Here is a 27,682-nt window from a genome sequence, read left to right on the forward strand (position 1 = left end):
AGTTGGATAACTTCACACTTACGAAATTGAATTTGTCTGTACTTTGTGAACTGTTCATATTTTTTCGGAACCATTGTGATACTATGAGAGCTTTGAATGACATATTTGGTATGGGATCATGATTTTTAAAGTACGTTTGAGGCAGATGACACTTGACATGAGCAGAGAATTTTTTTTTAGGTTTTGAAATTATTGGAGGAAGCTACGACGATTTTGAGAGTTGACTGAGGTGATATGATGTTATTATTACGATGACTATGTGTATTATGCTGTTGTGCTATGTTTATGATCAATAAGCTGATGCTATATGAGTTATTTGATTATGCTACGTATCTGTCATGATGAAATAATGAAGAAGGGAGGACGAATAAGGTAAGGAATAACGACTAGTGGTTAGGGACTCTGGTTTGTGAAAAAGGTTGTTCAAAACCAAGAATCGTACTTTAAGAGTTATGAAATGTATGTAAATGCTTGAATGTATTACAATGCCGACGAAAACTTTTTGGGCACTGTTATATTAATAGAATTTTGTTTCTACAGATGTGTAACGCAAATTCTTGACCTGTGAAATTTTTTATATGAGCCTGCCACTGTAGCGGAAACTGGTGTCGGAAATATTTCGGTAAGACAGTTAAGTGACCACCTGTACGTAATGCATTGTGGGCACCCAGCTGGGCGACAGCCACCTGGAAACAAGCCATTAGTGTGTGCCTTTCAGATGCACAAGCAAAAAAAGGAGGCCATTATCCTCGCTATTGACATTCCTTTGAAGAAAGAATCGCAAAAACGACACGCTCATTACTTGGAAAAGATACTTATTTACTTCTGCACACCTGATAATGACAAGCGTCTTTCTACAAGAGTTGAGAGAATTTGTACTAACTTATGAAATGTCACATGACTATTGAATGATATTTTTATGCTTTACCTTTCATAGTTGCTTATTTCATTTGATATCTGGTTTCCAGCTTCGTTGCAGCATTGGTTTTATAAAATAAAATTAAATGCATTTGCTAATGTGAACACTTTCTGTCAACAGATCTATTAAATAATTATTTTATGATCCACATTCTTCGAAAAAGGATCTCTTGGAATGGAAAGAGCAATAAGAAGCGACTAATAACAGTAACTGTGTATATAATTTTCTTTTCAAGTACTTGGTAATTTGTTGTAGCATTAGTTTTTGTGGTGCACCACTTTAATTACATAGACATTAAGATGTGATTATAACTTTTCCTTATGTGCATTGTTGTCTTTAGTACACTATTTTTTATGCTTGTGGGTTTGTCATGTTTAGATATAAGTTATTACATTTACTGCTGCTTGCTTTGCAAATCTGCATTTTTTTGGTTCATTGCTGTTTGTGTTAATTTGTTTTGTGCTGCTGCATTGCGTCGCCCCTTAGTTTAGCATCTGAGCTCAGTAGGTTTAAGTTAGCTTAAGAGGGGTAGACTATATAAGAAACTAACTATGATGAATTGAAAGAAAAGCATTGAGAAGCTATAAGAAAATGGTTTGGCGAAAAAAATGTAGTGCACAGTGGATAAAAATTATTTTTGAAATAGGATGTGAACAAAATTACAGAAAGCATGCTTGGGTAGGATATTTTTGGTGGAAACAAATGTTGAGATATGACGAAAGATCTATGGAATGAAGTTTTGGGTTGGACTGCAATACCAAATGTTACACTGAAAACAAACCCTGCCCTTTCCTCTTGGGTTATCCCACTATGCGTTTGTGTACCCTTGTGTATTTGTTTTCTTTCTGTCTCTGTGTACTGTTCATTGAATTTTTTCTCTTCTAATACTAAGCTACCTTTACTATGATGAGGAATACTGTTATCCTCAAATATAATTTGCATTAATAACATGTTATTTACTTAGTAAAGATGTTTACACATTATTTATTCTGTTTTGTTCTAATGCTCATGTGTGAAGTTGATGTTTCAAAAGTTATTCTGGTCATTTATGTATGTACTTACGTCGTAATTTTTGTAACACTGATGTATTTGCTATTTCGATTCTTTTGTAAAGCCTGTACTACTGCAAATGTTATATGTATTCTTATGTTCTTTAAAGATGTATTTTGTACCTTTGTTATTGTATTCTTATGTTATAAAATTGTAATTGACGCCAGTTCATCAAATTAAGTAACTTGTAAATTACATTTCACTGCACACATTTCTGTTGGTCATAATATATGGACAATATGTGAGAAGTAGGGACTGATAGTGTTTGCACGTGTGTTAATAATTCAGTAAGGGACTGGATAACAGCATTGCTGGTTGTAAGGACATTTGAAAAACAATTTTTGTGAGTGCACAAGTGGTGGTTATGGACTTGCTATATTATCCGCAAGACTCTTCTATGGTGATTGTGCGCCTGCACAGTCAAACGGATGGCTGCTGGCCATCTCTACAAGGACTACAATGGGTCTGCTTTGTGATGACCTACCTACCGATAGTCTTCAATGTCGACTGACTCTGCTGTGGCCCATTACCTGTCTGCATGTTAAGAGTCAACACTGTCTTTCGTTGAAAGGACAACACTACTTCTTCAAGACTGCTTAGAAATCCACTACTTCCAAGTGCAATTTCTTTTATTGCTCAGACTTTGAAACAAACACTGCAATTTTACTGTGATGAACTATCACGACTGTCTTTATGGACTGTGAGTAAATTTTAGCTTCTGACCAACACTGTATCAATAAGTGTGTGCATTTGATATCTTTGTATAGTAATTATGAAAAATTTTATCAAATCATTATTGGCCACTGCCCAAAACAATTTGTAAAATTTTTTTGTGGGGAGCATGGGGGCTATGTAAGTAGGCTGTTTAGGTTTTCTTATTGATAACGCCACGTAGCGCTCTGTATGAAATTACTGGCTGTGCCGCGTGCAGTCTGTGGCTGGTTTGCATTGTTGTCTGCCATTGTAGTGTTGGGCAGCGGCAGATGGATGCTAACAGTGCGGAGCGTTGCGCAGTTGGAGGTGAGCCGCCAGCAGTGGTGGATGTGGGGAGAGAGATGGCGGAGTTTTGAAATTTATAGGAATTGATGTCATGAAGTTATATATATATGATGACTATTAAGGTAAATACATTGTTTGTTCTCCATTAAAATCTTTCGTTTGCTAACTGTGCCTATCAGTAGTTAGTGCCTTCCGTAGTTTGAATCTTTTATTTAGCTGGCAGTAGTGGTGCTCGTTGTATTGCAGTAGTTCGAGTAACGAAGATTTTTGTGTGGTAAGTGATTTGTGAAACATATAGATTGATGTTAGTCAGGGCCATTCTTTTGTCGGGATTATTGAAAGTCAGATTGCGTTGCGCAAAAAATATTGTGTGTCAGTTTAAGCACAGTCATGTATAATTGTTCTAAGGAAACGTTTCAATATTTCTTTACGTACTACATGAATATGTAGTAAAAAGGGGGTTCTTATATAGAAAAACTTATTTGATATCAGTTTGACCCATGGCAGTGCCATCTAGCGGGCCAACCACAGCGCCATCTGGTTTCCTCCTTCAAGCTAGACACGTTTCGTTCTGTGTAGTTTTTTCGTTTGACGCTTATTTCGTGAGATATTTGGCCCGGTCAGATCAATCGACTACCCTGTATAAGATTAGGCTAGCACACGGATGTAGACTGTTGTGTACATAGTTCTGCGTAGTCAGCACATACACAACTCTCCCACTAGAGCGCGCCCCACTAAGCACAATAGCGCAGTCGCAGCGCTCGTCCGTCTCCGCGCTACGAGATGGAGCACCCATAGAGACGGAGCAAATCCTGCTTCCGCCGATACGCGTATGAATATGTAACGCAGCCAGTGAGTTTTGCTGCTAATGTAGAACCTTTCCTCCTCGCAGATCACACTCGTGTAGTGATACCTGAATGTGCGAGGTATTTTAACGAGTGTACAGACCTTTGATTAGTCAGTCTGCATTTGTCTGCACCAGTCTGTACCAGTCTGCATTTGTCTGCACCAGTCTGTACCAGTCTACATTTGTCTGTACCAGTCTATAGTGAAGTTTCAGTCTGCTCCTAATACGATTACCATGTTCCTATACATAGCCATGGAGATAAATGTATAAACACTTTTGGCAAGTATCAGAGATATATGTGAGAATAGGATTAACGTACCAATACCAAAGGAACTTCAAATCGTTCAAAATGGTTGAAATGGCTCTGAGAACAATGGGACTTAACTGCTGTGGTCATCAGTCCCCTAGAACTTAGAACTACTTAAACCTAACTAACCTAAGAACGTCAGATATATCCACACCCGAGGTAGGATTCGAACCTGCGACTGTAGCAGTCGCGCGGTTCCACACTATAGAGCCTAGAACCGCTCGGCCACTCTGTCCGGCCTTCAGATTGTCACTTGTAAATAGCATCCTGAACCAAGTTAAGTAATATTTATGCTTGTTGTTATTTTAATAAATGTGTATGAAAATTAATCAAGTTCTGTTTAAAGTTGGTCACTGTCAATCTGCTACTCTAAGCGTGCAAGTGGCATTTGTATCCTCTGACCTAGCGGCAGAAGATAAACACATCACGATAAGACCACGAGACATATTGCTGACACTCGCCTACTTCGTTAGAGCAAGTCAAATAATCTGATGGTGTGTGTACTGAAGGTCTTACAGCACACACACCACATAGACAAAATTCCAAGGACATATTGGTTGATTTTAAGTAAAGCGCAGCTGTTCACAGAGTTGCCGTGTGAGCTTTAATTACTGTATTGGAGCGAAACTTGGTAGGTATTCTAATGCGTTAATGCAGAAGCGATTTACGCTGGAAAACATATTAATTCCAATTTTGACCGTCTGGTGCAAATCTGGCGCTGTAAATTCACGGAATATTTGCTCATGTAGTGGATTAGGAACGGGATGTGAGCAGAAAAGGTCAAACAAGTGAGAAAGACATAATGTAGATTTTATTATTAAATGCCACTTGCACAATGTGTACAGTATGAGCACCGCAGGCGTCGACGAAGTGCTGTACACCGTCAGATTTGCACCTGGTGGCCAAAATTGGAATTAATTTTTCCAGCTTTAGAATATGAAAACTTTGAACATAGCTGCTAAGGTTCAGTGACCATGTCAGAATTATATTAGAACAAATAAGCCCTCGGTCACAAATATTGTCCAAATTGACCAGGTTTCGATGCTACTATGAGCGTCGTCTTCCGAAGTAGACTAATTGTTCTAACACATATTAAGTATTAATACATTAATAAAATTAAAGTTTCTACTGACTGGAAAGAGATGCAGTACTTACAAGCACATATTAAAAAAGATGTAAGCCGGAAGGCGATATCATAAATAGTTGTAAGTTGGCGAGCCACTAAGGGCTGCTCGTACTTTAGTGAACAAGGGTTGCTACAAGATTTCGTTACCCACGATAATGACGGCACAGACTGGACCTTTGTGACCTCTAATTGTAAGTAGCAGGTGGATGACACCAGGATAATAGCTGCAATCGTCTGTGATAGCTAAACGATCGCCTTCTGGTTATCATACTCTGCACCCCTTTATACATTAGTGTTGTCCCCAAGTGAAAACCTTATCATGTCCAACAGTGTATGTAGAGTGTTTGATTAATATGGGACGACCGAAACGGGCGTGCAGAGGACAATAAAATAATCAAATAACTCTAATAAACGCAGGTTCAAAAACCAATGGTTTCCGAGTTATGACTTTTTCCGAATGCGTATATGAGTGCCTTAACAACTGAGCTCTCGAGAATAAAAACTGTAGATATGCACTCGAACACATACATATTACATATGTTCCACACGGCCACCGTTGATGTCAAGGCATACTTCAGCACATCTACCCACCAATGCCTGTACTCCTTCAGATATGCCAGGTGTTTTCGTAATGTACTGGCAACAATTAACCATTTGTTCCCAGAGTTTAACGACGTTATGAATAGAACTGGAATACACAAAAGCATTTAAATATCCCCACACTCAAAAAAATGAATTGATTCAAGGTCGGGGAATTGGGCGACCATAGCAGTGGCGAGCCTGCGACCTACGCAATTTAATCAAAACGCTGACACGAATACTTAGATACTTGGAAAGGTGATTAAACCATACCAAGGTAGTTTATCACATTGTAATCTATACTTGATTTGCCGCGTTTAACAGTGAACGTAGCCTCGGACTTTGATAGTGCTGTAACGCTGCCATTCAGCATTTGTGCATATGTGATACCAGAGAACCATTGGTTTTCGGATTTACAAGTTTCAGGATTATTTGCTTGTTTCGTTGTCCAGTACTCGACTCTGTCATTCGCACCCTCAATTCTGTAACAATCTCTTCAACGCAGTGCTTCAGAGAACTAGAGAAATAGAAGACAGATGGACAGAAAAACAATTAAAATCACTCAAAAGAGGAAAGGCCGTGGACCTGATGGGATACCAATTCGATCTTACACAGGGTACGCGAAGGAACTTGCCCCCCTTCGAGCAGCGGTGTACCGTAGGTCTCTATAAGAGTGTAGCGTTCCAAAGGATTGGAAAAGTGCACACGTCAAAAGGGACGTCAAACAGATGTGCAGAACTATAGACCTATATCTCTAAAGTCGATCAGTTGTAGAATTTTCGAACACGTATTATGTTAGAGTATAATGACTTTTCTGGAGACTAGAAATCTACTCGGTAGGAATCAGCATAGGTTTCGAAAAAGACGGTTGTGTGAAACCCAGCTCGCGCTATTCGTCCACGAGACTCGGAGGGCCATAGGCACTTGTTCCCAGGTGGATGCTGTGTTTCTTGACTTCCGCAAGGCGTCCGATACAGTTCTCCACAGTCGTTTAAGGAACAAAGTAAGAGCATATGGACTATCAAAGCAATTGCGTGATTGGATTGAAGAGTTCCTAGACAACAGAAGGCAGCATGTCATTCTCAATGGGGAGAAGTCTTCCGAAGAAAGAGTGATTTAGGTGTGCCGCAGGGGAGTATCGCAGGACAGTTGCTGTTGACAACATACATAAATGACCTAGTGGATAACATCGGAAGTTCACTGATGCTTTTTGCGGATGATGCTGTAGTATATCGAGAGGTTGTAACAATGGAAAATTGTACTGAAATGCAGGAGTATCTGCAACGAATTAACGCATTGTGCAGGGAATGGCAACTGAATCTCAATGTAGACAAGTGAAATGTGCTGCGAATACATAGAAAGAAAGATCCTTTATCATTTAGGTACAATATAGCAGGTCAGAAATTGAAAACAGTTAATTCCATAAATTATCTGGGAGTAGACATTAGGAGTGATTTCAAATGGAATGAGCATGTAAAATTAATCGTCGGTGAAGCAGATGCCAGATGCTAAGGAAAGTAGGTTGCAGTACACTTGTTCGCCCACTTCTTGATTGCTGCTAACCAGAATGGGATGCGTACCAGATAGGGTTGATAGAAGAGATAGAGAAGGTCCAACGGAGGGCAGCGCGCTTCGTTGCAGGGTCATTTAGTAATCGCGAAAGCTTTACGGAGATGATAGATAAACTCCAGAGGAAGACTCTGCAAGAACGAAGCTTAGTAGCTCAGTACGGGCTTTTGTTGAAGTTTCGAGAACATACCTTCCCCGAAGAGTCAAGCAGTATATTGCTCCCTCCTACGTATATCTTGCGAAGAGACCATGAGGAAAAAATCAGAGACATTAGTGCCCACACAGAGGCATACCGACAGTCTTTCTTTCCACGAGCAATACGAGACTGGAATAGAAGGGAGAACCAATAGAGGTACTCAAAGTACCCTCAGCCACACACCGTCAGGTGGCTTGCTGAGTATGGATGTAGATGTAGTGACCATTGTAAAATATCACACAATTTGCCGCATGCGCTTATTAACTAGCAAATTGGCGTCGATGTGGACTTGCGTATTGCTAGCTCCTCAAATTGTAGACATACATGCATGAGATGCGTTTGAATACTACAGTGTTTGACAATATTTGACTAAATATAGGGATATGAAGGAAGACATGCACACAAGGTTTGGTCAGTCACACCATGTGGTTCACCAAGCACATCTTAACCCTCTTCTCGTCTGCAGTTGGCACCTGCATTGAAGTAATGGACTCACTGTAGCAGCCTTTCTCAGCCCGCACCATTGGCTTGTGCGGCGTCTGCGCTTGATGCAGTACGTAGCACTGGACTTAGAAGCGGCACACACCAGGCAGCGTCAACGTATCGCCACACACAGTACGGTCAGCCACATCCTATATGGCGCATGCACCAGGAACATTTTCATGCTTCCGCAACAAACCATTCAAATGGTCTATTCTTCCGTCTGCAACCACAAAAACGGGGAAACCAGAAACTACTAAATGCATCCACCAATCTATTGGAAGTATTCGCTGTGCAATTGCAGTCAATACGCTGAGAACAACAGTTTAGCAGCTGCACGCCAGCACTCGTCCAGTTCTCTGCAGTTCCAGATCCAGTTCCTGTTCCCACTCCAGTTGCCACCTGTTTCAGCTAAGTTACCAACAGTTAGGCATTAGCCCGTGATCTAGGGGTAGCGTCTTTGATTCATAATCAAAACGTCTTCGGTCTCGGGTTCGATCCCCGCAACTGCCTAAATTTTGATACATAATCAGCATTGGCGGCCGAAGACTTCCGGCATAAGAAGTCAGCCTCATTCTGCCAACGGCCTTGTCAAAGAGGGCGGAGGAGCGGATAGAGGTTCAGGGCACTCTCTTGTTCTAGGGGTGGGAAATTGCCCCTAAAGGCAGAAGAATCAGCAATGATCAACGACATGAGGATGCAGAGGGCAATGTAAACCACTGCATTAAAGACACATAACATGTATCCACAGGACATGTGGCCAGTAGTTGAAGAAGTGTCATGATGATCTCTCCATAGGCAAAAGATTCCGGAATAGTCCCCCATTCCGATCTCTGGGAGGGGACTGCCAAGGGGGAGGTTACCATGAGAAAAAGATTGAATAATCATCGAAAGGATAATATTCTACGAGTCGGGGTGTGGAATGTCAGAAGTTTGAACGTGGTAGGGGAAGTAGAAAATCTGAAAAGCGAAATGCAAAGGCTCAATCTAGATATAGTAGGGGTCAGTGAACTGAAGTGGAAGGAAGACAAGGATTTCTGGTCAGATGAGTATCGGGTAATATCAACAGCAGCAGAAAATGGTATAACAGGTGTAGAATTCGGTATGAATATGAAGTTAGGGCAGAGGGTGTGTTACTGTGAACAGTTCAGTGCCCGGGTTGTTCTAATCAGAATCGACAACAGACCAACACAGACAACGACAGTTCAGGTATACATGCCGACGTCGCAAGCTGAAGATGAACAGATAGAGAAAGTGTATGAGGATATTGAAAGGGTAATGCAGTAGGTAAAGGGGACGAAAATCTAATAGTCATTAGCTACTGGAATGCAGTTGTAGGGGAAGGAGAAGGTTACAGGAGAGTATGGGCGTGGGACAAGGAATGAAAGAGGAGAAAGACTAATTGAGTTCTGTAACAAGTTTCAGCTATTCATACCGAATACTCTGTTCAAGAATCACAAGAGGAGGAGGTATACTTGGAAAAGGCCGGGAGATACGGTAAGATTTCAATTAGATTAGATCATGGTCAGACAGAGTTTCCGAAATCAGATATTGGATTGTAAGGCGTACCTAGGAGCAGATATAGACTCAGATCACAATATAGTAGTGATGAAGAGTAGGCTGAAGTACAAGACATTAGTCAGGAAGAATCAATACGGAAAGAAGTGGGATACGGAAGTTCTAAGGAATGACGAGATACGTTTGAAGTTCTCTAACTCTATAGATACAGCAATAAGCAATAGCGCAGTAGGCAGTACAGTTGAAGAAGAATGGAGATCTGTAAAAAGAGCCATCACAGTAGTTGGGAAGGAATACATAGGTACAAAGAAGGTAGCTGCGAAGAAACCATGGGTAACAGAAGAAATACTTTAATTGATTGAAGAAATGAGGAAGTAAAAACATCTTCTTCGGAAATCGGGAATACAGAAATACAAGTCGCTGAGGAATGAATTAAATAGGAAGTGCAGGGAAGCTGAGACGAAATGGCTGCAGGAAAAATGTGTAGACATCGAAAAAGATATGATTGTTGGAAGGACAGACTCAGCATACAGGAAAGTCAAAACAACCTTTGGTGACATTAAAAGCAGCGGTGAAAACATTAAGAGTGCAAGGGGGAATTCCACTGTTAAATGCAGAGGAGAGAGCAGATAGGTGGAAAGAATACATTGAAAGCCTCTATGAGGGTGAAGATTTGTCTGATGTGATAGAAGAAGAAACAGGAGTCGATTTAGAAGAGATAGGGGATCCAGTATTAGAATCGGAATTTAAAAGAGCTTTGGAGGACTTATGGCCAAATAAGGCAGGAGGTATAGATAACATTCCATCAGAATTTCTAAAATCATTAGGGGAAGTGGCAACAAAACGACTTTTCACGTTGGTGTGTAGAATATATGAGTCTTTCGACATACCATCTGACTTTCAGAAAAGCATCATCCACACAATTCCGAAGACGGCAAGAACTGACATGTGCGAGAATTATCGCACAATCAGCTTGACAGCTAATGCATCGACGCTGCTTACAAGAATAATATACAGAAGAATGGAAAAGAAAATTGAGAATGCGCTGGATGACGATCAGTTTGGCTTCAGGAAAAGTAAAGGCACGAGAGAGGCAATTCTGACGTTACGGCTAATAATGGAAGCAAGGCTAAAGAAAAATCAATACACGTTCATAGGGTTTGTCGACCTGGAAAAAGCGTTCGACAGTATAAAATGGTGCAAGCTGTTCGAGATACTGAAAGACGTAGGGGTAAGCTATAGGGAGAGACGGGTCATATACAATATGTACAACAACCAAGAGGTAATAATAAGAGTGGACGATCAAGAACGAATGCTCGTATTAAGAAGGGTGTAAGACAAGGCTGTAGCCTTTCGCCCCTACTCTTCAATCTGTACATCGAGGAAGCAATGATGGAAGTAAAAGGAAGGTTCAGGAGTGGAATTAAAATACAAGGTGAAAGGATATCAATGATACGATTCGCTGATGACATTGCTATTCTGAGTGAAAGTGAAGAAGAATTAAATGATCTGCTGAACGGAATGAACAGTCTAATGAGTACACAGTATGGTTTGAGAGTAAATCGGAGAAAGACGAAGGTAATGAGAAGTAGTAGAAATGAGAACAGCGAGAAACTTAACATCAGGATTGATGGTCACGAAGTAAATGAAGTTAGGGAATTCTGCTACCTAGGCAGTAAAATAACCAATGACAGACGGAGCAAGGAGGACATCAAAAGCAGACTCGCCATGGGGAGAAAGACATTTCTGGCCAAGAGAAGTCTACTAATATCAAATACCGGCCTTAATTTGAGGAAGAAATTTCTGAGGACATACGTCTGGAGTACAGCATTGTATGGCAGTGAAACATGGACTGTGGGAAAACCGGAACAGAAGAGAATCGAAGCATTTGAGATGTGGTGCTATAGACGAATGTTGAAAATTAGGTGCACTGATAAGGTAAGGAATGAGGAAGTTCTACGCAGAATAGGAGAGGAAAGGAATATGTGGAAAACGCTTATAAGGAGAAGGGACAGGATGATACGACATCTCCTAAGACATGAGGGAATAACTTCCATGGTACTAGAGGGAGCTGTAGAGGGCAAAAACTGCAGAGGAAGACAGAGATTGGAATACGTCAAGCAAATAATTGAGGACATAGGTTGCAAGTGCTTCTCTGAGATGAAGAGGGCCGCATCAAACCAGTCAGTAGACGGATGGCAAAAGAAAAAAGTGCTTATCTATGAAGAGACTCAACTTACAAAATCACTAACTGCAATCCAGATTGCACCTCATTTACATAACTTAGTCAGCATCTGCTTTCTTTGTTAAACGAGTTTAAAGACTTTGGCATGAATTCCACGCCTCTCACAAAAAAGAAGTTGAAGGCAATTTGGGGTACGTTCTCCTAATATATGATTGTTTTTGTTTCTCATGTGCTGCCCAAGTTACCCACTATAAGATGTTTACCGTTTCAAAAAGGAGTACAAAACTGAGTTGGCTGAAGCCAAATGCACCATGCATCATTATTGTGAATGCTTACTCCCGTGCATGCAATGCAAGTCCATCGGGATTTGAATTAACAGAAACCCCAGTTTGACCTATCGCAACCGAAACACTTCCTATGTTCGATCCAGATCACACGTGTGGTTGGCTTGTATCATATGAATATAAGATCATCTTAACCAATCAACAATGCCTTTCACAAGTCTTTCATTACCTTTTTATAAGTGATAACGTTTGGTAGGAGCGCAGAAAGTGACTTGAGGTAGAATTATTCTTAGCAAACTGGTTTCATTAACTCTCGATGATCATTACTGGGAACAACAAGCCACTTTAAATGAACAAACTAACTTTGAATAAACATTATAACTGTCCATTACTGATAATAATTGGAATGGAGACAATCTGCAAGAGAACGAATCAACTTAAGAATCTTATGAAGTCAGGAAAAATTCGGTCAGATTCAGGGAAGATGGAAGATAATCCAGCATTAATACATTATTAGTAATCTACCTGAACCATTCGCGACAACGCACAGGAATGAACCATGGTATTCTGTCACAATGTGGGCAAGCTGATGAGCTTGTAAGTCCCAAATAAGAGGTTGTTCCCGACGTATTTATATCCCTAATGATGAACTTAATCGAAGAGAAGTATTCGAAATGTGTTTGGTTTTTAGCGCGTTAAGAATCCTACACACTGGTACTTTCTATTTATTGCTATTATCTAATGGTGCCAGTAAAGATGCTCACACAGTCGTGCTTCGAGTACAGTGGACACTAAATAACTAAGCAACAGTATTATTTTAACTTCAGTGATTCCGAGAGGGAGTGAACTCGCATGAGCAGTCGCGCTGTGATTATTGTTCTTCGCATGTAGTTCATATGACCAAAAGAAAGTTTGGTCAAAAGCCCAGAAAAATGGCTGATATCGGGGTACAACTTCTGACAAATTTAATGTGATACTCGGTAGTCATGTAAACATGGCATGAGACTTCAAATGAATGCACAACGTCACCTCAACCGTGAAAAAGCCAAGCGCTTGCCCACATATTCCTCTCGGAAACCGACTAAATCGATTCACAAAATTGAAGTAAAAGCACTCATAAATGTTCTAACAAGCGAATAAGAATGTTTTAGTCCCGCTCACCGACGCAGACCGAAGTAAGATTCTAAACACTCATGGTGGATTCTGTTTGTTCTATATCGTGTCTCCCTACCACTTACGGGCAACGACACTCTGAGCGTGTTTTTTAGGGAATTAACTAGTTCGAACCTGGGACCTGTTGCTGGTAAGGAGACGCCAGACCACACATGACATGTAGAATTCAGAAGAGTTCAGTGAGACTAGCGATGATATAACCAAATACTAAATGATCTCAGCGTCAGCTCCACTGCACTCCCTGTAAAAGAATCTTAATACTAACTAAATTTAGAGGAAAGGGTTCAAGGCTTTCCTATTTTTAGTTAGCTGGTAATATAACGTCGAAAAAGCAGTTAAGTTTACCATTGGAAATTTTATTGTACTCGCAAAACATCGTTTATAAATTGCACTATTGATAAAAGGAAATGTTTTAATACAGGATGGTAAAAACCAACTGCGTTCAACAAAAATGTGAACGAATATTCCCTGAATGGGTTTCCAAGTTCTACAATCGATCGAAGGATGACCTATGCCATATCACATCTATAATCTAGGTTTAATTTAAGTTTCACAAAAGAGAAAACTATCAAAATGGTCTACAGTGACCCTCAGTTATCTTTAATTACTTATTTAACTTGTCGTAAATTACAGCAGCTGATGTGGCTTCTCAATATCTATATAAAAGAAAAATCATCGCGTTTCTGATCTTTTTTTCAAGTGGCAAATGTGAACACCATGAGTTTTAATTAACGATCGACACTAGTATTACGCAAAGAATGGGGGTAACAGATGAGTCTTCTGCAGTTCTGAGTGAAGCCTTATGCGCTCAAAAATGCGGCATCGCGTGCGTTCATTACCTTGTCGGTGTTAAGGCAGCGTCAGGGCGACAGCGGCCAGCGTACCAGCCATCCAGCACGCCGTCTCGGAACTAACTCTCCACTAACTTCCTTACTACAATTTACCGAAGTTAGTTTAAAAAAAACTATCTGGCTATGTTTTCATCTGACCAATCCGGGTCTCAATGTTAACCTTAAGCTCCGCCTACAAAAATTCTGTCCATCCAATGAGAAACGTTATACTTTTCGTGGTGGTGCAATGTTTTTAAAGTTTGCAACGTAACAGAGACGCTAAAAAGTCTCACGCTAAAATCTGCAGCTAGTGTGGACCTTTTAGCGTTATCGTAATATCTATACTGTTCTTCTGGAGGGCTCTATCTTTTAACATGGGCTGGGGGGTGGTCCTTGACGTACTTGAGAAGCGAAAAAGTCTCACGCTAAAAGGTGCGGGTTGTGTGGTCCTACTGGTTAGGTGGCGCCGTAGGTGTCCAGACCTTCCCTTATCGAAGGGCCTTCTAGCTTAACGCGGTTCTGCGCTCGGCTTCTGTCCTCGTTTCTCCCCTCGGAACTGCATCTGCCTCACGGTGGGAAGGTATGACATGCATTTAGGCATTCTTGTGTTAGTCTGTGGTATTCCATTTGCTCACTCGTTACTCGTATTACTTTGGTTAATTTAATGTCACGATTTATTCGGAGCTATGTGACATACTACTGGATTTGCTTATAATGTCAGGGTTTTCATGGAAGGTGTTGGATTTGCCTGACACCTTACATATCACCACCCTTCGAACTTAATTTTTGTACTGAATTTAGGCAATGACTGAATAGTTGTCTAAGTCAGTCAAAAATTATTCCGGTATCTAAATTTTGTTGCCTATTATTCAGCTACATTATTCTGTTCTATGCTAGTTTGTATTACTAATTTATATTTTTATATTCTTCCACATTATAAAAAAAATGACAGGAGAAGAATATTTTTATACTATTATTAATTTTTAATTATTTTTTTTCTTTATTTAAGTGTGAAGTTTTTTTTAAGAAGTTTGTTTTCGAAAGTGAGGAGTATTTCACATCGATTTTCTTAGAAAATTGTTTTTATAAATTTAGTAATTAATTAAAATCTGTTCCTAACACATTTTCTAAATATCACATATAAGTAAAATGTTTTTGTTTCTAGACACTCATTTCAACATTGTTACACTAACAAATAAGAATTATTTCTAAGAATTACTTTGACAAAGAAATATACATACACAAGTATTGAGATATTATCCTAATAAATGGTACAAATGCTTAAAAAAATAGTTTTCACAAAGAAATATACATACACAAGTCTTGAGGTATACTTCTCATAAATGGTACAAATGTTAAAAAAAGGGAAATGATCCAACAAGGTAATTTTTTTATTCTTTGTTTTTATGAGAAGGAAATAAGTACAATATAGTTATTCTTTTATTTTTATTAGGAGAAAATAAGTGGCATATTGTTTCTTTATATACTGTCCATTTCAGAACTAATGCCTTATTTTTATCGATAGTCTATTTTTTTACTTAAGTACAAAGTCAATGACTGTTATTTTTTTAGTTTATTAGCTGTCTGGTGTGCTTAACTTATTCAGTTTTTCACATGTTTCTTTTACACAATTCCTGCATTACATAATTTGATTTCACACATTCACACAATCCTATGAATGTTTAAGCATAAGGTTGGTGAATGTCTTTGCATGAAGGTGATTGGACTTGAGGGAGATGGATGTGGGCAAGTATTTGATGTACAGCTTCGTTCTTCGTTCCTTGTTGGCTTTGCAAGTGTGTGTCGATGTTGTGGAGGTCCCATAATGAAATGGAGCTGTGAGTGCAGAATCTCGTGGTTTGTTTACTGGCTTTGTATGCGTGAATGTCATCGTTATGTGTCGCTGAAAGCGGTCGTTTTTCGTTGTAATACTTCGCAGACGACTAGTTTACAATAGGATAGGGATTTGGGAAGGTATGTCGTCTATTCTTCACCCATGTTCTTTCTTGGTCTCAATCTTGCAGATCTTCAATTTCTGTTCCTGCTTTTTCTCTGCTTCTTACTTGCTTCTTGGTTCTTCTCTGGGCAGGATATGGAAATATTTATTGATAACTAGTCGCTTTGAAGTTCTCCTCATAGTAACAGTTTGATAAATCGTTTGGGCGTATTATTTCTACTTTGTGGAAGTTCTTCTTCAGTTTCGTGCATCAGCGTGCTGTTTAATAGCAGTAGCGTGGCTTGCCCAAGTGGTCTTCTCGTCGGGCCGTTTTTTGCTCGCTCCGCTGAGTCGGGGGACGCCCTGGGGTTTAAGAGGGGCGAAAGTGGGGTGTCTTCTTGTCTGTCCATACTGACATTCGGCGTTCCGTCGCGTCTCTGTAGGGGTCTGTCACTGTGCGGCTCGGTGTTCCATCTCAGCAGGGTTCCTCCTAGCGGGAAAATTTATTGCCCACTTTCGCTACAAGGGCCTTCTGTTAGTTTCGCTGTCCCTTCCCTTCTCTCGACGCTTCTACTATGTACGAGTCGTGTCTTGCTAATTACGTTCTTTTCTTTCTTGATACTTCTCGCGTTGCAACTTGTGGGTCGTTGCATCTCTTCCTTGCTGGAGTTTTTACAATGGTTCTTACAAAAAGTTTTACTTACAATCATCTAACATATATCTAGTACCTATTTGTTTTACGCCCTCTTAAAAAACTTTACAAATTTCGGCGCCCTTTCCATGTTAGAATTCTAAGATATTTTGAGTCTTAACGTCTACTCAAGAATCCTCAAATTGGTTTTTTATTTTTGTGTAGTGTCATGGTGTATAGCATTTTAGTATTTCATGCTGTTAGACTATCTACGCTTTATCCCTTCACCTTAATCTATCGTACTATTGGTGTTATTATTGAAACTACTTTGTTTCTCCCACCTTCCTCTCTCTTCATTCTTCTTTCTACTGACGATCTTATCTGCAACATAATCTTGAAATATTGTTCTGATTATTTACGAGTGTTAAAATTAATCTTCAAACTTGTACTGAAAGTGTTTAATACTGCCAGCCTTAGGTAAATGTACTTATGCTTTATCTCGTAAAATACCCTCTAATTCTCTTTTACTGTGTTCCGAAATACCTTGAACTTCTTGTAATTTTTGTGCATACCATTCTAATTCTTCATCCTCTTTATCTTGCATCATTCTTAATTGTCTGTTTATAACTGGTATTTCTTCTAATTTTAGCTTTTGCTCAAAGAGCAGTGTGACATTCCCGAATGTTAAGCTACCTTTCCCCATATCTATTATCGCTGGTCTCTCATTTAAAAAATCTGCACCTATAATGAAATCTACAGTTAGTTTAGGTATAATCACGAAGTTGGCTTCAATCTTTTGACCTTGGCACGAAAGAGTTAAACTGGTTTGTCTTGTAACTTCTCCAGCATTGTTTCTAATAGGACCTCTTACATTAATCTTACGTGTTTTCAGAACTGGCAATTCCTCATTGGCATTACACTGCGTGAATAAATTTTCTGATACCGCAGTTCACTTCTGCTATCAATTACAATATTGACTGGGATATTCTTTACCATGGCCTTCACAACCGGTTGAATTTGAAAGGGTTGGTTCTGTTCTTCTTCTTCTTGCATCAATGAATCCTCCACTGAATCATAAATGAGTCTTTCTAGGAATTTCCCTTGTGAATTCGAACTTTCTGTAGGATAAGCTTCGACTACTACTTCTCTCTTTTTTATTTCCTCTTCTCTATTTCTTCCTTCATTTACGCTTTCTTCAACATCCTCTATTTTTTCCTCATCCTCGTCTATCTTCTCCTTCTTCGTCGCTACTTCCACATAATCGCATCTAAATGCACTAATTATCGCTTCGTAACTTCCTTCATTATATACGTTGGGTTGTGTGCCCACTCATAACTTATTTTCAACTTCTGTCGACTGCGCATTATCCTCATTGATTTCGCTTTCCCTGGTTTCCATTTTAAATAGCTCTGCAATACTCATTACTTCGTCCTTTCCTCCTACATTCGTTGTGCATGCCTCTGGTAATTCATCTTCCTCGTCAGTATTATCCCACTTAATTTCGTCCCAACACAATATTGTTGTTTTCTTGTCTTCGTTTTCATCTGGTCCGTGCAGATTTGTTTCTTCCTTATTCTCTTCTCGTGATAAGATTTTTACTTCTCTGTTCAAGGTGCTGCAATTGTCCTGGGTCAGTGCGTCATTTTCTTTGGCATGGGCACTTAGCTGTCAAACATAACTTTTATTGGGGTTTGGTGGTCTTATCTCCACATCGTCTATCTGTATACGCTTTTTTTGTTCAGCTTGTTGATAGTGTTTTCTTGGTTGATAATTTGTCGGCCTATTGGTTCTATAGTACCTGTTCCTGTTGTCGTTATTCCCTCTGTATTAGTTGTTGCCGTTCCTGGATGAATTATAGCTATTGCCATGTTGTTGTTGTGGTCTTCAGTCCTGAGAGTGGTTTGATGCAGCTCTGCATGCTACTCTATCTTGTACAAGCTTCTTCATCTCCCAGTACCTACTGCAACCTACATCCTTCTGAATCTGCTTACTGTAGTCATCTCTTGGTCTCCCTCTACGATTTGTACCCTCCACACTGCCCTACAATACTAAATTGGTGATCCCTTGATGCCTCAGGACATGTCCTACCAACCGATCCCTTCTTCTAGTCAAGTTGTGGCACAAACGTCTCTTCTCCCCAATCCTGTTCAATACTTCCTCATTAGTTATGTGATCTACCCATCTAATCTTCAGCATTCTTCTGTAGCACCACATTTCGAAAGCTTCTATTCTCTTCTTGTCCAAACTATTTATCGTCCATGTTTCACTTCCATACATGGCTACACTCCATACAAATACTTTCAGAAATGACTTCCTGACATTTAAATCTATACTCGATGTTAACAAATTTCTCTTCTTCAGAAACGCTTTCCTTGCCATTGCCAGTCTACATTTTATATCCTCTCTACTTCGACCATCATCAGTTATTTTGCTCCCCAAATAGCAAAACTCCTCTACTACTTTAAGTGTCTCATTTCCTAATCTAATTCCCTCAGCATTACCCAACTTAATTCGACTACATTCCATTATCCTCGTTTTGATTTTGTTGATGTTCATCTTATATCCTCCTTTCAAGACACTATCCATTCCATTCAACTGCTCTTCCAAGTCCTTTGCTGTCTCTGACAGAATTACAATGTCATCGGCGAACCTCAACATTTTGATTTATTCTCCATGGATTGTAATACCTACTCCGAATTTTTCTTTTGTTTCCTTCACTGCTTGCTGAATATACAGATTGAATAACATCGGGGATAGGTTACAATCCTGTCTCACTCCCTTCCCAACCACTGCTTCCCTTTCATGTCCCTCGACTCTTATAACTGCCATCTGGTTTCTGTACAAAATGTAAATAGCCTTTTGCTCCCTGTATTTTACCCCTGCTACCTTCAGAATTTGAAAGAGAGTATTCCAATCAACATTAGTTATTACCATTTTCTCTTCTAAATCCAAAACTGGTTCTTTGTTGAAATCTATTGTCGTTTCTTGGTACGAAGTTATCACGTGGTTCGTAATTATTGTTTCTTCGTACTGTGTCTTATGGATTCCACTGCTTTTTGCTTTCGTTTTCACGTGCACTTCGTCTTTTTCTTGCATCATCTTCAGAAAATATGAACTCTAATTCCCTTAGAATACCTTTAAATGCTTCGACGTCATTGCCTCCCCGACCTACTAGTGATTGCTGGTATTTTAATGGTAGCTTCATCGCGTATAATTTAATCAACTCTCCGTCACAGTATGGTACATCTAAGCATTGATTTTTGTATGCCATTACTTCCAAAAATTTCACGGGACTCTTCTCTCCTAAATTTTCAAAATATGGGTTCTGCAATAATTCGTACTTCATTCTGTTCTGTGCTCCGCTGGACCAATATCGTGAGAGAAACTTCTCTCTGCATGGTTTCTGCGACTGTTCCTGACATGTGTGCACATATAAAGTCTAATTTGTGTGCTAGCGCCCAGTGTTCTTGTAATCCTACTCTAAATTGATCAATAAAAGTTCGTGGCTGTAATGAGTTTCCATTTCGAAAGTGTTGAAATTTTCTGACTGTGAGGAAACGATCGTTGTATTTCTTCATAGTTCCATATGAAATTCGCGATTCTTGGCCACTTTTGTTTCTGATAATTTCTCCCGTCGTTCTTTCCCGTTGTGGTAGATCCATTGGATATTGTCCACTGTAACTTTCGCCTACCCTTGCGTAGTATCGTTGGAGTGGTACGCAATAATTTTCTTCCATCGGCTGTGAACGTGTAGCTGAATGTATTGCGACCTGGCTTTCCATTGTCACGTATGTTACTTTCCGCCTGTGACTGGAATCGCAAATGCGTAATATCTTCGTTAATTTCTTGTTTCTCCCGTGCTGTTACAGATACGGACGTGGTTGCAGACTCTGTGCTTGTTCGATCCTGTTCACTACGCTCTCCAATGGTTTGCAACAACTCTGTTCGCAATTTCTGAAAGTGTGGCTTCGTTTGCGCTTCTATTTTGACTATGCGGTTGTCATATCTTTTCAGCGCTGCTTTTGTGATACGTTTGTGTAACACACTGTTTTCAACAACTTCACGTGCTGTACCTGCTGATTGCCTAGTAATTACGTTTGTCTATTTCTTTAGTTTCTTGACTTCTGCCTGGGTGTTGTTACGTAATGTTTTGATCTCGTCCTGAATGTCATTACGCAATATTTGTACGTCCACTTGTACCTTGTCAATGTCTGTTCTCAATTGATTGTGACCTGTTATTAAGTTTCCTATCACTTCTCGAGATTCTTTTGCCTCGTCTTCAATATGACTTAGGTGTAACTGAATTTTTTTGTTTTGTTTTTTAATCTCACGCATTTGTCTCGTGGTTTCCGAATTCTCAATTTTAATTTGGTTCGCAATTTCTTTATTATGCCTTGTTATGGTTTCCGTAATTTGTTGTAATAATTCTGCCAGATTGGTGGGTCCTATTGCCTTTTCTTCCGACGTCCTACGCTCTGTGTTTTCGCCCAAGTGTTGGTTCGCAACCGATTGCATTGAACTATGCTGTGACACGTTTCTGCTCGCATTCCTTGTACTCTGTGGTGAGGGAGCTCTGATTGCTTGTACTATGGGTTCTACGTATTCAAGACGCAAGTTAGAATCCTCATCGACTGTCTCAATGCTTTCCTGCTCCTCTGTCGTGTGCTGACCTAGATTTTGTGTGCCTTGGCGTACATTATCCTCGTTATGGTTCGTTATCTGCCCTACTTCTCGCGATACTGCATCGTCTGTTGTACTGTCCTGTATTCTCTGTCGATTTTCGTACTGGGTCTCTACCTCAATTCGGTCAAGGTCTCGATTTGCCATTGCTAATCTTTCCGAATCCCTTATTCTCTTTTTTAAAAGCAATTCACGCGCCCTATTTCACGTCAACATGCGCTCATACGATCTCACGCGATTCATTAATTTTTTGTTCACGGGACTTGACACTACCAAGACTGACAATCCATTCACTTACTTTTTGGGTCAGAACCAACTTGTCAACGATGTATACGCCACCTGTGCGCTTGCATTGGAGAGAAAACTTAATTCTAACAGTTTTCAAAACTCATAACTTAATTATGCTATTTTCCACTGCTAGAATGTCTCTCTTTAATACTTTTGCTATGTATCGCTGCAGCTACTGTTTTCGACTATGTATAACTTTACGGAAAAAAATATTTTTTCACAAAAATTTTTCAACAAGATATTTTTCTGACTTAGTTAGGCATGTGGTCGACCTTCAATCATGGTATTTTACCATCCTGGCAGGGTTGCCATTTTCTAAACATTCATGGTGGTGTCTGTTCTATATCGTGTCTCCCAACCACTTACGCGCAACAACACTCTGAGCGTGTTTTTTAGGGAATTAACTAGTTTGAACCTGGGACCTGTTGCTGGTAAGGAGACGCCAGACCACACATGACATGTAGAATTCAGAAGAGTTCAGTGAGACTAGCGATGATATAACCAAATACTAAATGATCTCAGCGTCAGCTCCACTGCACTCCCTGTAAAAGAATCTTAATACTAACTAAATTTAGAGGAAAGGGTTCAAGGCTTTCCTATTTTTAGTTAGCTGGAAAAAAAACGTCGAAAAAGCAGTTAAGTTTACCATTGGAAATTTTATTGTACTCGCAAAACATCGTTTATAAATTGCACTATTGATAAAAGGAAATGTTTTAATACAGGATGGTAAAAACCAACTGCGTTCAACAAAAATGTGAACGAATATTCCCTGAATGGGTTTCCAAGTTCTACAATCGATCGAAGGATGACCTATGCCATATCACATCTATAATCTAGGTTTAATTTAAGTTTCACAAAAGAGAAAACTATCAAAATGGTCTACAGTGACCCTCAATTATCTTTAATTACTTATTTAACTTGTCGTAAATTACAGTGGCTGATATGGCTTCTCAATAACTATATAAAAGAAAAATCACGTCGTTTCAGATCTTTTCTTCAAGTGGCAAATGTGAACACCATGAGTTTTAATTAATGATCGACACTAGTATTACGCAAAAAAGGGGTGTAACAGATGAGTCTTCTGCAGTTCTGAGTGAAGCTTTATGCGTTCAAAAATGCGGCATCGCGTGCGTTCATTACCTTGTCGGTGTTTAGACAGCGTCAGGGCGACAGCGGCCAGCGTACCAGCCATCCAGCTCGCCGTCTCGGAACTAACTCTCCACTAACTTCCTTACTTCAATTTACTGAAGTTAGTTTAAAAAAACTATCTGGCTATATTTTCATCTGACCAATCAGGGTCTCAATGTTAACCTTAAGCTCCGCTTACAAAAATTCTGTCTATCCAATGAGAAACGTTATACTTTTCGTGGTGGTGCAATGTTTTTAAAGTTTGCAACGTAACAGAGACGCTAAAAAGTCTCACGCTAAAACCTGCAGCTAGTGTTGTCCTTTTAGCGTTATCGTAATATCTATACTGTTCTTCTGGAGGGCTCTATCTTTTAACATGGGCTGGGGGGTGGTCCTTGCGTACCTGAGACGCGAAAAAGTCTCACGCTAAAACTTGCGGATGGTAGTGTCCCTTTTTGTGTTATCGTAAGATCCATACTGTTTTTCTGGAGGGCTCTAGCTCTTAACATGGGCTGGGGGGTGGTCCTTGACGTACCTGAGACGCGAGAAAGTCTCACGCTAAAACACGCGGGTTGTGTGGCCCTACTGGTTAGCTTGCGCCGTAGGTGTCCAGACCTTCCCTTATCGTAGGGCCTTCTAGCTGAACACGGTTCTGCTCTCGGCTTCTGTCCTCGTTTCTCCCCTCGGAACTGCGTCTGCCTCACGGTGGGAAGGTACGACATGCATTTAGGCATTCTTGTGTTAGTCTGTGGTATTCCATTTGCTCACTCGTTACTCGTATTACTTTGGTTAATTTAATGTCATGATTTATTCGGAGCTATGTGACATACTACTGGATTTGCTTATCATGTCAGGGTTTTCATGGAAGGTGTTGGATTTTCCTGACCCCTTACAAGATCGTTTTCAGCGTCAGAATTTTTAAAATGATCGGTGGAGGCGTTTGGCGCCAGGAGCGATTTTTTGTGGAGGAGGGAGCTGGACAACTCAAAACCGATACTTCGCCTAGTGTCATCTTCACCTAGATCCTCTTCTATCCCTCTATTTTTATTCTCAAGTTTGTTTCTCATATATTGGTATCTACATGTTTCTTGCACCTTTCAATCTCCCCTTCTTTGCTTGCCATCTCAGCTCTCTGTAATCATACAGATGCTCCTCTTCTCCTCAAAGGGCTAATTTTCCTGTAGGCAGCATCTGTCTTTGCCCTAATTTTGCTTTATTCTACAGCCTTGCTTTTATACTCGCGCCATTGCTGCTTAGCCGTTTGGCACTTCTACCAGTCTCTTGTATAGACGTATGTATTTCATTTCTCTTAACCTTTCGTCATTTAGATTCAGCATCTCTTGAAACTATCCAGCGATTTCTACTAGGCATTGTCTTTTTATTTATGTGGTCTTCTGCTGCCCTCCCTATTTCTTCTCTCAAAACTACCTTCCAACCCTCAATTCTGTTCCTTTTCCCTGTTTCAGTCCAGCTTCGTCTAACGCTCCCTCTGAAGGTCTCAATGGCCTGTGGTTCATACGGTTTATCAGTTATAAATCTACCCCTGAAAATATTTTACATTATAAAAACTGGTTTCGAAATCTGTGTGATATCGTCATATAACCACTCGCTTGTGGCCCCATGTCCCTTTCACATACAGAACCTTTTTTCATGATTTGTAAACAAAGTATTATGATTAAATTATGCTCCATGCAAAATTCATCTAGGTAGCTTCCTTTTTGTTCCTTTCACTGGTCCACATCATCCTACTATTTTTCCTTCTCTTTCTTTACCCTCTACCTAATTTCATTCAGTTATGACAATTATATTCTCGTCTTCCTTAACCATCAACGATATTATTTTGAGTGCAGGAAAAAAATTTCTATTTGGTTCGTCCATTAGTTCTTTGACATTTTGTTTTGTGAGTTGGCATTCCGGTATCTATGGATTTATTTGTCGATTGCCTTTTTTATTTATAGTTTACTGTTGCTCTTTGAGTTTACATATAATCATTTTACCATTTGGAGATAATGAGTGGAATTGTTCAATCTAGAAAACGGAGTGCTAAGTGCAGAAATCGGAACATTTTCCACATATTTTTTTGTTTGAGTTCAGTAGAGGGGTGAGAGCAGTGGAGGCAGTCAGAAACATTATCGTCGTGTATGAGCATTATGGCAGTGGAGAGCATGGCAAGAAAAGCGATTTCTCATATAAAAAGGATCGTTTTGGCATTAGTGATCCTCCACGTTCAGGAAGACATTCGGGATTTGATGAAGATTATTTAAACGCATTAATGTACAACGATCCACATGAGTGTAATCGAGAACTAGCAAATGTGATGAACTGTGATCATTCCGCCATCATGCGACATTTGGATGCAATGCGGAAGGCTCTAAAATCGAGTGTATGAGTACCGCATTCTCTAAGCCAAAATCACAGAAATCATCAGGTGGGCATATGTGCGATTCTGCTGGATCCTTATCAATTGCCTCGTGAACAACACCAAACATTCCTATCCTGTACCATTAGTGATGACGGGAAACGGTATCTTTACGCTAATATAAGGAAAAGAAAGGAATGACAGCCCAAACAAAAAAGAAATTCCCGCTGCAAAGACCTGCGTGCATCCAGAAAAGATAATGTTACGTATCTGGTGGAAAAAACGTTCAAATGTTTATGAGACTTAAGTACTAAGGTCTTCAGTCCCTAAGCTTACACACTACTTAATCTAAATTGTCCTAAGGACAAACACACCCACCCATGCCCGAGGGAGGACTCGAACCTCCGCCGGGACCAGCCGCACAGTCCATGACTGCAGCGCCTGAGATCGCTCGGCTAATCTGGTAGAAAAGCGATGGTGTGGTGTGTTATTACTAACTGCCTCCATGAAGTGTAACCATCACTCCTGACATTTATTGTCAGCAACTGAGACGTCTTGCAGACGCAATCCAATATCTAAACCTAGAAAGACAGCGTGGAGTGATGCTGCTCCATTATAAAGCGCGCCGGCATTCTACTAGACAAGAAACCCTATACAGGAGTTGGATGAGGACGTCATTCAGCACCCACCTCATCTTGCATCTCAGATTTTCACCTTTCCCTCTCTCTATCAAACAACATTTATGGAACTGCCTTTCCGGATGAAAATTCTCTCCCATTACGGCTCGATGATCTCTTCCTGTCGAAGCCACGTGATCTCTACAGTCGCAGAATCGAAGATTTAACCCAGCGTTAGCAGACTGTTGTAAACAGTGAGCGAGAATATATTATTCATGACTATTGTCTCTATTATATGTGTCTGTGACGTTAATTAACGAACTTGTGCGTCAACCTAATACACATGGAGAATGTTTTGAGTTCATCATGGCTACTAAGTCTGTCTAGCGTTAGTTGAGCATCGCAACACAGCGTGGTGAGACGACTGTTACGTGGAGCCCAACATCTTTCGGAGTTGAGACCGGTCGAATTATTGGTGTGAAAGACATGGGAGTATCGCACGGACAGAACGCCCAGGCAGTTCGCTGTAGTGCCATGAGTGTAGAACGAGGGGTGATGATGTTGACTCAGGACACGTGGTAAGAAAAGTAAGGACAGGCGAGTGTGGAAGAACTACGTCACGAGAAGGTCGTATGCTGTGACGAATGGACGGATAAAACCATCTGCATTCCGGGCAGAGGTTACAGATGAGGTATCATCACCAAATGTCGAGAGAAGATAACAGATACCTGGAAGCTGGATTGAGATCTCGAATTTCCATGCGTCGTTTAGCACTGATACGATCTACAGACAACACAGACATGAGTGGTACAGATTTGGAGACCACAAAGTGGTGGGTCTCGTTTCTGTTTCACCTCAACGCGTCTGTTGGCGACCTGATATAAGGTCATAGGACGCAGTGATTCTCCTGGACTCACGGTATGTGGAACTAAGGTATCACAAACAGGGTTGATTCGGTTGTTGTTGGTCGGAGATTGAGTGCTCAGTGGTAAGTAGTAAGAATGGTAAAACGCTGTTGTCATGAAGAGTGTACAAAATGCAAGAAAAATACTATAGTTTACACCATGAACCGATACAGCATATTTGGGATACGATGGGAACATGCGCACCTTCATACCATCCTCCATTCAGCAGTCTTCATGAACTAACTGCGTATCTTTCACACATTACCAAAAAATCCTCGTAATGACGATCCAGACGTGTTTACTTTCCGTCCTCAACAAATATAACAGTGAACTTGTATCCATGGATTATGACAAACACTATCGGCAAATGGAAAAGCTGTTTTATGATTTAATACCTATTATGTGATGAAAGTCAGGACAAATGTCGATAAACCCCAACTAAGTGATTAAAATCCTCGCGAATTTTTGTAAATATCGTACTGGTGCTTCATGGTCTAACACTTTCCATTGTTTTCAGTACATTTCCGTATTTGTATGTATTTGTAGATAGCAGTTCTGGTTTTGTTTACAGTTCGGTACTCCAAGAACATTCGTGAACGTCGGGATGGAAACAGCGAACCAACGTAGAAATTATGTCTTTGGAAAGACTGAAACTGTTTCTTACCTATTGAGGAAAAGTATAAGCAAGTCACCTATGCATCACATATGGGAAAAATCTATGGACTCTTTTGGTTATAAAACACTGGCCTAGGCATTGGATTATGAGGTGTTTCAAATGCTTAGAGATATATTCTTCAGTGTTTTACATGTTATGAAGGGTCAGGTAGCATGTGAAAGTCTGAACTAGAGCTGTGAAGGGCATTAGTACAAGATAAGACGATATTTCACAGCGTCATAACGGTATACATCTCCTGTAGCACTAAAGATGTGAGCTGGTTTGGAATTAACTGCTGTTGCTGACATGTAGGTGTTTCACAATATCACCCGAAGTGAAAGTAACAGTTAAGAGGGTTTATGTCGAATTCCACACTCTAAACTGAGCCTTTCTGCAGCACGGAAGCAAGACGAGTGGTAAC

Source organism: Schistocerca gregaria, chromosome 7, assembly GCF_023897955.1.
Source record: "Schistocerca gregaria isolate iqSchGreg1 chromosome 7, iqSchGreg1.2, whole genome shotgun sequence".
In the NCBI taxonomy this organism is placed as follows: domain Eukaryota; kingdom Metazoa; phylum Arthropoda; class Insecta; order Orthoptera; family Acrididae; genus Schistocerca; species Schistocerca gregaria.